The 12197-nt window shown below is 31.6% G+C and overlaps 1 pseudogene; it reads right to left on the reverse strand.

Annotated features, from left to right (window-relative positions):
- Positions 1 to 1079: 1079 nt before the first annotated feature.
- Positions 1080 to 2144, reverse strand: LOC145576873 (fatty acid desaturase 4-like 1, chloroplastic pseudogene; annotated as a pseudogene).
- Between the last annotated feature and the right edge of the window lie 10053 nt (positions 2145 to 12197).

Raw genomic sequence — 12197 nt, forward strand, 5'->3', positions numbered from 1 at the left:
GTGTAGAAAATTAAGCTCGTCAACGTCCTCTCATATTTTAGCATGTGAATTGTCGTCGTACATTGAATGTTATTAAGTTGTACAAATGTTCATAATATAGAACTCGATCAATTGTTTAAATTAAGTTAAACCTATTTGATAGAGAATATCCATTTTCTATCACTATTAATTGTGAGAAGAGTATGAAATTAAATTAAGTAATTTCAAACCATTTAGAAGCAATAAATTTCGCTTCCATAATTTTCTTCCGTGCACACTTTGTGCAAATGCATAGGGGTTCTTATATATAATAGGAGTATATATGTTACATAATTTGACTACAATTGTATGCCAAATTAATTTTTTATCAAATCAATTTTTGCAGTTAATAGATAATTAATTGAAGTTCATTATTGGTGAGTTAATTCAGTTAAAGATTATTGATCCTAAAGTGACACACAACTTGCAAATTGTATATATATTACTGGTATGCACTTATGGATCGGACTCTCTTTCAATTTGCAAATTCGTATGCAGTAACCTTTTCTCTTCCTAAAAAACAAAAATTGTATATTGCAAATATAATTGAATTGTATAAAAATATTGAATGGAGAACTTTATACATATTATTCATATACACCCTTTGTTTCTAGAAAACCAAAACGTCCAATATTATTTGATTTGAATACTTGGAAATGTAGATTTTTTACCATAACTTTATACCTTACTTCCTCTAATTTCTTCTACTTGCAACACATACAATGTCAAGGAAAAGATATATGATTGATTATGCAGTAATCAACTAATTTTATCAAAATTATTTTAACAATGGAATATGATGAAAAGATTAGGTACGAGTATAGTGTTTCAACTTTCAAGTAATGAAAACACACGAATCGGAGTACATATATATTATTAATAATCCAATAGTATTTTATACATTCATATATATGTAAGAAAATATTGTCATATGAATGAAACAAAAGTCAAAGTGATAAATAATTCAATAACAAGCAAGGAAATACAACAAAAGGAGAATGACATATGTATAAAGTATGTCACAAAAAATTTTACAGAGTACAAATAAAATTGTATTTGGAGAGTTCATATTTACATTATAATCATAAATTTTTGTACTAGTTATTAATTTCACCTTTATGTAATACTACGTTTAGTATATACAAATTTAAATAATTTGAGGTCCTCGGTTTTCAGTAGTAGCACAGGACCTCCAAAATATTTAAGGAGGCCTAGATTTCAAGAAAAGGAGGTGTAAAATTCTCCCAATTCCATTTCAAGCTAGCTCATTCCAAGACCTTGGCTTTATTCCAAACCAAAAGAATATAACCTTTTCAAATGCCTCAAAAACCCTAATTTCATCTAAAAATTTGTTCCAAATTCCACTCACTATGCAATAATTACTATTAAAAGGAGCATGGTGATGGGCAGTATGTTGTGTGCGTGACACTAGCACCCCCAAATCTTGTAAGGCCACAACTATTGTGGGTAATTTGTTCTTTGTTGTGTGGGACCATGCATGGAATTGTTGGCAAAATAAGACACCGGTCGAGAGAGATCCGACAAATGCTAACAAACTCGGGTTATTGTAAAATAGGTTAACAGGTAAGAAAACTAACGTAATGATTTGGGATAGTTCATAGAGGTTGGTGGCTATATGTTTTCTAGTGATGATCCAAGGCTTCTCATGGTGCCCTTGAAAACCCTCGATTTGAGATCCAAATATTGGGGTTTTGGCATCTCCATAGTTGTCAATGCTCCAATGGTAGACTCCAGTGATAAGATCCGAGAAAATGTATCCGGCTAAGCCTGCTAAGATGGGTTTCACCCATACGTGGGAATTGATTGAAAGGGCTATGGACTTGACTAGGGCAATAAGCACGGTGATGCATCCAATCGCCAACCATGCTTGGTGCACCCATATAGATTTTGAGGTTGGATAATCGGACTTATGCTCATTAGTGGTTTTATCTTGAGCTCGAATGGCTGGAGTGGTGCTCGGTTGGATGTCTGGGCATGTTGAGCCAATGTTTGACATTATTAGGGTTATTAATCAAGATCGAAGTGTGGGCAGTAATTTGATAAGTTTTGATAGGATTTTTTTGTGCAAATTCGAAGCAGTTTTGTAATGATAGAGGATTATACTGATGTGGGACAATTACTTGAATTTATAAAATTAATGGGCATGGGGAAGATATGTATATATAATTAGTGGGCATGGAGGAGATATGTATATTCTAACTTACTAAGCTAAGTTACAAATTCTGGTCAAATAAGATAATTTTACTTATGAAAATACGTACACGAAAGAACATATATAGTATTACAAAATGATTGCCTTTGATTTCTTGTTAATCCAATACATACACTAATTAATAAATATTGAAGCCAGACTATTTAATTACATTGTACTTATGAAGTATTAAGTGATGTTTACGCTATGTGCTAAGTCAACGCCCAACTCAAGGCATAATCCAATTTAACAAAGTACAACGAGTACTATATTCTTTATTTAACGCAACAGCTTCACCAAAATTCATAAAATCTTACGTAGAAAATCAAGTCAAGCTTGTAACTTGGTACTTTTATATTCCTTTTTTTGGAAATAAATTGGTTGTAGTCTGCAACAAGAACTTTCTATTCTAGGTAAAACCACATTAGCTTTGGGAAAAAAGTAGTTTTATGTCATCTGGTTGAAAGAAGTTCCGTAGAAAATTCTAGTATTTATGTTGAGGTGTGAGCCATTACGAAATGTTCCTTCAATCTATTTTGCTTGCAAAGTTGCAATATTTATTTCTACTATCTCTTATAACGTCATATTGTAATTTATACTCAAGAAAAACATGTTACATGCGATTTGTTAAATTCATCTCAATTTAGACTTTATTAGAATATATTTTTTACCAAAATGCAATAAAAAATATTAGTACTTTAAATTGTATATTGACAAGTGTAAAATACTTAGTGTTGCAAAATGGAGTAATAGAAGTATTTACAAACTCTCAGATGGACTAGCCCACCAACTCAAGTTGAGTCGATCGCTAAGATATTTGGATCGGTCTAGTAAGACAATCTCCTTACCTATAAAAAAATAAAAAGGGTTAACGTGAGGAGACAAGTTGACCTGTGTGAAACTCTAATATAATAAGATAATTTATTATATAATAAAAGTACACACGTGGAAGGACATTATACAAAATGATTGCCTTCTTGTTATTAAATTCAATACACTAAAGAATAATGTATCTTTGTTACACATCATCACTAACAAAGGAAGAAAAGGAACAAGATTCATATGATTTCGGATTGAGGAAGATACTTGGATGGAGGGGCAAAGTGAGGTTTCATTGACTATCATAGATGAAGACTTTAGAGGCGGTTTACCATTCTCCATCAAAACTATGCATAGAAATTATAATGTAATCAATCCTTAGAGAATTGATTTAGGCACACTTGATAATGCATAACTCTAAACATATATATTACAAATAAATTATAATTGTGAAGTTTATAAAAAAATTAATTTGTTGATATATATAAGGAAAAATTAGAAATAATAATCCCAAGTTTCATGAATTTTGCTAGAATAATTCTAACTTTGGATTATTGTAGAATAATCCAAACTTTGGAGGTAGTTCTCTTTCTTCAATCCCAAATATCGGTTACCGGTTGAATGTTTTTTTTTTATTTTTTTTTTGTTAAAATGACACGTGTCGCAAATTAATTGGTTAAGAAAATATTTATAAAAACCCAGCCAAAACCCCAATAACCCTAAGAACTCCGGCAACCCATGTAGCCCAGTCACCACCCTCGCCAAATCGTCGCCGCTCTGACGCTTCCCCTAAGCCACAGTCCCCGGCCTCTTTGAAACCCCTACGCAACCACCTATAAAACCCATCGATCGATCCTCCATTTCGAAAACTTCAAACCACGCTCCGCTTACCCCAAAACCCTAGCGGCTAGGGTTTTCGACGGTGAGGAAGTGGCTGTTGGGGGGTTTTCGGGAGTGGGCTGGGGGAAGGGGTTTCGAGGGTGTTTCGAATGGTTGGAGGGGTTATAAGGGAGTTTCGGTGTGAAGGACGGGAAACCGAATCGGAAAACGACGAGATTGGGGGTGGAGGTGGGTCGCAATACCGGTACAGGGAAAAGTGGCGCACCGTTAGCATCAAGCCATTGAATAATACAAATTGTACATTGTACGCATAGCTCAATATATAGCATATAGGCAAATAGCACGTTTATCACTTAAGTATGCAAAGTTCCAACCTAGAGTCAAGGGTACATATCCAAATCTATGGTCAGGCTTGAATAGTCAAAATACTCTATCTTTAAGAGGTTGATACTATACGTATGTAGTGTCGCAGGGTGTACACGTTTGCAAATCTACATGCCATGGTTTGATAGGCTAGTATTAAGATGATGATGACCCGCAAGCCTAGAGTTATAGGTTGGCATAGTCTAAACCCATAATGACTAACCTTTTCTTTTAAGGACCTTTTATTGAATTCTAGCATTGACTTACATTTTCAAGCATTGACCACGCAGTCATATGCAAGGCACGTGATCACGCACCAAAAACCCCCATCCACGTATAGTATATCAACACCACGATGTACCAAACTCCCACCCAAACTCTATTGTACGGTACTCCCTCCGTGGTGTTGTTTGTTTGATATTATTTCCATGGAAATTTGTATTTTATGGAATTAAATATCTATATCTAATTTCTAGGAATTGTCTAAACTTGTTTGGTTAGGATGAAGGAAGTTCATGGGAATTTTGAGTTACCTAGGGAGGGTTAGGTAATTAACTTCCCATGTTTTGTGGGAAGTCACAATTCCCTTGAATTTGCAATTCCCCCATTTACACTTTTTATTGTCAACCAAACAACTCACTCATTTGCAAATTCCCATGATTTTCCACTTCCCCCATTTTCTTTGTGCAACCAAACAAGCCCTAAGATTTCCCATTTAAATGATCGATATAGAGTAGTACAAATTATTAGTAATATAAGTTTGAAATTCTAAAAATTATTATTGAGACGGATTTATCAAGACATCATTTAAGTCATCTTGATTCTTGAATATATTTTATCTTATATATTGGAAAAGATTTTTGAAAATTCTTTTAATTTAGTTCCCTCCATTTCGTAATTAATAATCGTAAAAGTTTGACTTTTACACTATTTATAAGCCTACTTTGACTATAATTTATACTAATATATAAAATATATGTTGCCATGTAAAATATATTTGGATTAGTCTTTATGTATATTTTCATTATATTAATCTTTTATATTTCTTAATAATATAAAATTATAAATTTTAATGGTCAAAATTATGCATGTCAGTAATAGCGTTGTAATTATTATGAAACAAAGAGAGTACGTTATTTCTACATTCCTAATGAGAAGAACCTTTAGGAAAAAATGGAATAATAATTCTAATGAAACCCCCGGAATGTACCTTTGTAAATGTCTAACAAATAATCGAGTCATGTGTGTGATATTTATGCTTGATTCATGTGAAATTGTATTCACACAAATTATTAGTTAGGTTAAAGTCAATGACTATGGTAATAAAACTAATAATGACAGAAGATTATATGTAAATATAAGGTGTATATTGTGAGGTCATAATAAGTTTTCTCCTATGTTTAATAGACAATAATTTGTGAGAATGAATGACTATAAGATTGGGACTTTTTATTTTGTGGTGTGGTCGAATTAATGTAATATAAGGTGTATTTCATATCTGCTTCTTTAATTTCGAAGGAGTCATTCGGATCGTCAAATTGGAAAGAATTGGTATGGATCTCGAATTAGGGAGATATGGATTCTAAACCTCATATTTGTTAAAGGGTGAATACAAGTTACTCAAGTTGAGTAACAATTCATGTTATGTAAGGGGCACAGTTGTCATTTTGCCTGTCTAAGTAGGGGTCAAAAAAGTCAATCCACGATTTAGATGAAGAAAGTGGAGTTATCTGTCGCCACCGAAAGTCAGGTCAGAGTATCGACGGCGGACAGAATCGTGTTGCCGGTGTTGTCTTGAGCTTCTTGTGGCTGTGGTGATGATAGTACCCAACTTAATAAAATACGGAGTAATAATTTTGTGGAAATTCAAGGGCATTATTTACACAAGTGTCGTTTGAGTAACAATATTAGTTACTCAACTCGAGTAACCTGGGCTAACTAGCTCCTTATCTAAACAAGTTTGGTTTATTCTTTGAAATAGTTTTTATATTTCATTAAAGGAATGGATTGTGAATCCTATGGGGTGAAATTAGAACATCTTAGTACGAGATTCAATACCTAAATATGTCTAACCAAACAATAAAGTTGATGGAATGGACTTTAACTCCATTCCAAATATTTCAACCAAACGACCCCTAAAACTTATCTCCTTGATAACTAATAATAACGATGGAATATAAACATCTTTTGAGGGGGAAAAAAAAACCTAACCCTAAATATTCTCGATTCACTCTCTTCAAATCAAGCCACCATAGCAAAATTAGGGGTTGTCATCGATTTTATCGAGCACCCCAAATTCTTCTTTAATTAAATGTTTTAGTCTATAAAGATAACAAACAGTATGGTGATTACAGTCGGTTTAGTATTGTTTTTTCGTGTATGCACGATTACAAATTTGGTAGATTTATTTGTTGGTATAGGGTTGCGGATTTAGAAGATTCGCCTTGCGTAAATTTATCGATTTTGATGACCAATTAAGTTTTATCAATTCCGTGACTATACATCAATGGAGCTCCATGAAAAATGAAGCAAAAACATCTAAAATTATCTTTGAATAATTTAGAAGCGATGCCAACAAGAATTGAACATGGAACCACTAGTTTCATAAGAGTGTTTAGGCATTCTAGTGAAAACCTAACCTACTTAACCAACACAATTTAATGGTATTTACTGCAGCAATATAGTCTTTATTTATAATAATTTTCTGTTCATGAGGCGGGCCATAGTCTTGGCAAGCCCGCCCCTAGATCCATCTACTTGTTAAATATCGTAATTGATCGCTAAATTACATAGATATGTTTAGGTATTCAAACAAGGTTAAAATGTTAGATATATAGTTCTAAAATAGTCATTGATTAGTATAATGTCAAGAAAAATAGTACTAATTTATCATTGAAGCATATAAAAAAAAAAAATTCATTTGTTCAAATGCGCAGCTTTAAAATACCTATTTGGTTAATTGGCTCTTCTATGATAATTTATGTTTCATTTTTTGTAGTTGAAATAAGAAGAAAAATATATGTACTTTGTATTTTTGTAATTTTACTTCCAATAATTATAGAAAAATTTGTTACTATTTTTTATAAATTAAAAAATAGTGTTAAATTGATAATAAGTGAGAAAATTATTGTACATAGCAGTGATGGCACGAGAATTAACGGAGTTCACGTATAACTAGATTAAGAATTTAAGATATATGTATATTAGCTAGCACCCACCACCCATGGTGCCTTACAATGCCAAGGTCTAATTTACATAAACTTATTATTGTACATATATCTTCAATGAATATTAACATACTTCAATTAAAACTATAGCATATATAGTGTCTTTGATTATGTTTACTTGAAACAATAGTTAACACCATATTATTGTTTAAAATTAATTAACACCATATTATAATAATTATATCCTGATTTACGAATAAAAAAAAAGTTAGAAAAATAACTCATATGTGAGTTAAGAATAATTGTTTTACTTTGAAGAAATACAGGAAGGTTGGTTAACAAATATGATAGCGGTCTAGGTCTAGTGGATTACCAGTTCATATTACTCCCTCTATGCCATTACTTTTGGCCCATTGTTATTTTTTTGGTCAAACTTTGTAAATTTTGACCGTAAATTACCGTTAATATATAAGAGATAATATAATCACGAGTGATCTTATTAGATTTGGCTTATTACTTATTTTATTAATAACACATTTTTATAATTTTTATGTGTATGAAAATGAAGATACTTAAGACTCGTCTTGAAAACCGTACCATAGAAAGTCAAATGCGGCAAAAAAAAATAATAATAATAATAGAGACAAAGGGAGTAAAAATTAGTCTGAGGATGGACAAGTACTGTGATCAAATTGTCCTCCACTTTGGGCTGGTAATACTAACCCATTATCAAGCCCAGTAAGGAAGGGCTTAGTAAAGAAAAAATAAAGTTTGTATGGAGCAAGTATGTTTATTTTTCCCTTGATTTGCTGACAAAATCATAATGCGCACCGTTCGGCGTTCACATAACTTGTTTTGACTTCATTTTGTGATTACGTGTTGAGAAATAATATAGTCATATGGAGTCTCATTAGATTCGTCTCAAAATCTATTTTAAAATTTCAAATTTTTATAATTTTTGCTAATTGTAATTAAAGATATTTGCATTAGAAAGTATGCATTGATACACGTGCCTAAATGAAATATGTCATCTAATATGAAACGGAGAAAGTATGAGAAAACACTTATGAATAGTGTTATTATATCCTTAAAATTTTACCTATATGCCCCTATTAATATGATGTTAATTGTGCCTAAACTTTTCCTTGTATGATTAAAGATTTAACTCTTATGAATAGTGTTTGGACAATTATACCCTCTAACATGTTTATTACATTTGCCCACATTAATGTTGATTAGCATTTTCAAACTCTCTTGAATATGTGCAGACACTTATACCTCTAAAGATATTTATTGACATATATTCGCTCATTATGTTGCATTTTCTATAAAAACTTCCTGAAAATATCTAGATATGACGACCGCGATCCGTGAGCCACCTTAGTTGATGTATAGTTATATTATATGCACTGTACTTCGTAGTTCATACCACCTAGTAACAGCATGACAGCCTAATAATAGCATGGGCTTACTAATTACAATTAATTAATTACACTAACATAACCCCAAATATGAACTAACATATAATACAAATTCTTCTATGGATCCTGTTCCACCTATTCTATATGGACCAGCTCTAACGCACGCTTCTCTTAATTAAACACAGCTTCACTTTCTTCTCCAAATCCCGCCATCTTAGCTTCTTTTTTTTTTTTTTGTGTTTATTTTTTGTTTCCTTCTTTATAAGATCTTTCTTTCCCATTTTTAATCTGATTCTTTTATTTCTTTTTCGATCATAATTCTTTTTTTTTTTTTTCATATTCTTCTCTCTCCTCTGTTCTTTGATTTTTTTTCCTTAATTTTTTCCATTGTTTTGTTGCCTTTAACGTGATGGAAATCGTCGAAATTCCCGAAGAGATCAATCAAGGTTAGTTATTCTGAATTCATTGTGATCAATATTGATTTAGTTTTTGTTTTTGAGATGAATATGTGGATCTAATCCTTGTTTTAATTTTATTTGAATTTCTTGAAGCTAATCCTATCGATTTCAACCGATTATGATCGATTTTAAGCTATTATGATCGATTAATTGATATATTTGATTGTTCTCATTAATTTGATCGTTCTTATTAATTTGTATGAATTTTTATTAATTGATTGTCTCAAATTAGTTATATGTACCACGTCTATACTTTTGAACATTTGGTAAAAAAATCTGAACGATTGCAAATTTTGAAAATTTAATAAAAAAAATCCAAACTGAACATCGAAAGTTTTGAACATTTAGTAAAAATATCTGAACAATTGCAATGTACCACGCCTATACTTTTGAACATTTAGTAAAAAAAAAAGTCTGAACGATTGCAAATTTAGAACATTTAGTGAAAAAAATCCGAACTGAACATCGAAAGTTTTGAACATTTAGTAAAATATCTGAACAATTGCAATGTACCACGCCTATACTTTTGAACATTTAGTAAAAAAAAATCCGAACTGAACATCAAATTTTTGAACATTTAGTAAAAGCATCTGAACCATCACAATGTACCACGCCTATGCTTTTGAACATTTAGTAACAAACTCTGAACGATTGCCAATTTTGAACATTTAGTACAAAATAAATTCGAAATGAACATCGAAAATTTTGAACATTAGTAAAATATCTAAAAAATTGCAATGTATCACGCCTATACTTTTGAACATTTGGTAAAAAAAAACTTTGAACGATTGCAAATTTTGAACATTTAGTAAAAAAATCCGAACTGAACATCGAAAATTTTGAACATTTATTAAAAATATATGAACAATCGCAATATATCATGCCTTTACTTTTGAACATTTAGTAAAAAAAATATGAACAATTTCAAAATTTGAACTTTTAGTATAAAAAATTTGAACATCGCAAATTTTGAACATTTAGTAAAAATATCCGAACAACCGCAATGTACCACTGCACGCCTTGAAATCGATCGGATTAGATTCAACAATTCATCTTCATCTCTACTTGTAGAATAATTTGCTGGGTCTCTAAGAAATGTGAAAAATGTTTTTAAATTATATACAAATTGCAAAAATTTAACTAATGAAGAAATTTAATTAACATTTAATTGCAAATTCAAAGAAATTTAAGAGTTAAGTATAAAACAGGGGACTCAACTCTTGCAAAATGTAGGGAAAGGGGACTCTATTTATTTTACAGAGGAAAAGGGGATTGGGGTTAAATCTCTGGTGGTAGGGGGTATTTTCAGGTGACTTAACTCACTTTTAACCCAAGAAGAATTAAGTCCCTTGTAAAGAATTGAGTCCCCTTGTTATTGCCTTGATTAAACCAAACAAATTCAATTCCTTCATTAATCATTACTGCTGATTGGTTTAAAAATATAATTGTTCGAAATTAAGAAAGTGCAATAGCAATGCAAAAGTTTTGTTCTTGAATTTTTTTTTTAATGTTTGTTGTCCAAAAAAAAATTCTTTCAATAATAATAATAATAAGCCAAAGCATGCTCTTCATCTCTAGTTTATTGTAGCTTATTTGTCTTGCATTTGTTTGATTGTGTGATAATAAAGTTGGTAGTAGAGGTGGTCAAAATCGGACCGGATCTTGACAAAATTTCTCGTGCCCAGGCCAAACTCGCAAAAAAGTAGCAGACTTGTCGAGTTTTTCCGGCTGGGATCGGGTTTGTAACCAAAAATATGTTTTAAGACTTGTCCAAACGCGCCCTATTTTCGAGCCGGATCGATCCAAGCTCGGATCAAACTGATATTGATCACCTCTAGGTGGTAGGTGGGTTAACAATCCACGTGAGTCAAGATTATCTTATGAGATTGTTGTGATTTTAAAGAGAAATGTGGAGTTGGAAGGTCGAGGATGTAATGAAGATGTGAAGAAAACAAACATTCAGAAAGTTTTGTAATTCTATGCCTTATTTTTGTTTCAAAAAAAGGAAGGGACTCTATTTTTTATGGTCTATTTTAATTTAAAATTTTTTTTTAATAAAAAAACACAATTAAACCTAAGGGACTCAAATGTTTAACCAAGGGGACTCAATTCTTTCCCTTATTTAATTAAAACCCACCAAAAACCCAAACCCATTCTAGCCCAGTCCCTTTTTCCTCTGTAAAATAAATAGAGTCTCCTTTCCCCACATTTTGCAAGAATTGAGTCCCTTGTTGTATACTTAACTCGAAATTTAAAGAAATTTTAGGTTCATAAATTTTATTTACCTTTCTGCATGTGTTTCTTGCTTTTCTTCCATGGCAATTCTCGAATTTGCAGAGAAGAGAGAAGTTTTTCAGCAATTGTAAGAGTAAATGTTCATAATTGAATCTTCTGTCAGTTTTGTTGGAGTAGAAAGAAAGAAAATCGAGAGTTTGGGCTGCATAAAATGAGTTTTGTATTGTATTTAGGCTGGTGGTCCGCCTATTTTAGATGGACTAGGGTCTACAATAGACCAATTGAACATATAAATTCCAATAAAGTAAGCCCAACCTAATTATGATTGCCCCAACTCCCCAAGTTAGTGCCAAGCTATAAATTTGTTCCTTCATTTGCCCAATTATGATCTAAGAAATTAAATGGATTTAAATGTAAATTAGATTATGAATCAGATGATATTCCAGTACTTAATATAAAACTAGTTATTGGTCTGGGCGATGCCCCGATATATCATAGATTAATAGTTTGATCAAAATTAATTAAAGAAGGTTAAAGTTAAAAATATTTATAAGTGAATGAAAAATATAATAATCTATATTATCTTTCATTGATAGAAAAATCCAAGTTACAGTGGACTCGGAAGTTATTGTTCGTATGTTGGTGGATCCGATTTTCCCCAACT

This window comes from Chenopodium album, chromosome 13 (assembly GCF_948465745.1).
Source record: "Chenopodium album chromosome 13, dcCheAlbu1.1, whole genome shotgun sequence".
Lineage (NCBI taxonomy): Eukaryota > Viridiplantae > Streptophyta > Magnoliopsida > Caryophyllales > Amaranthaceae > Chenopodium > Chenopodium album.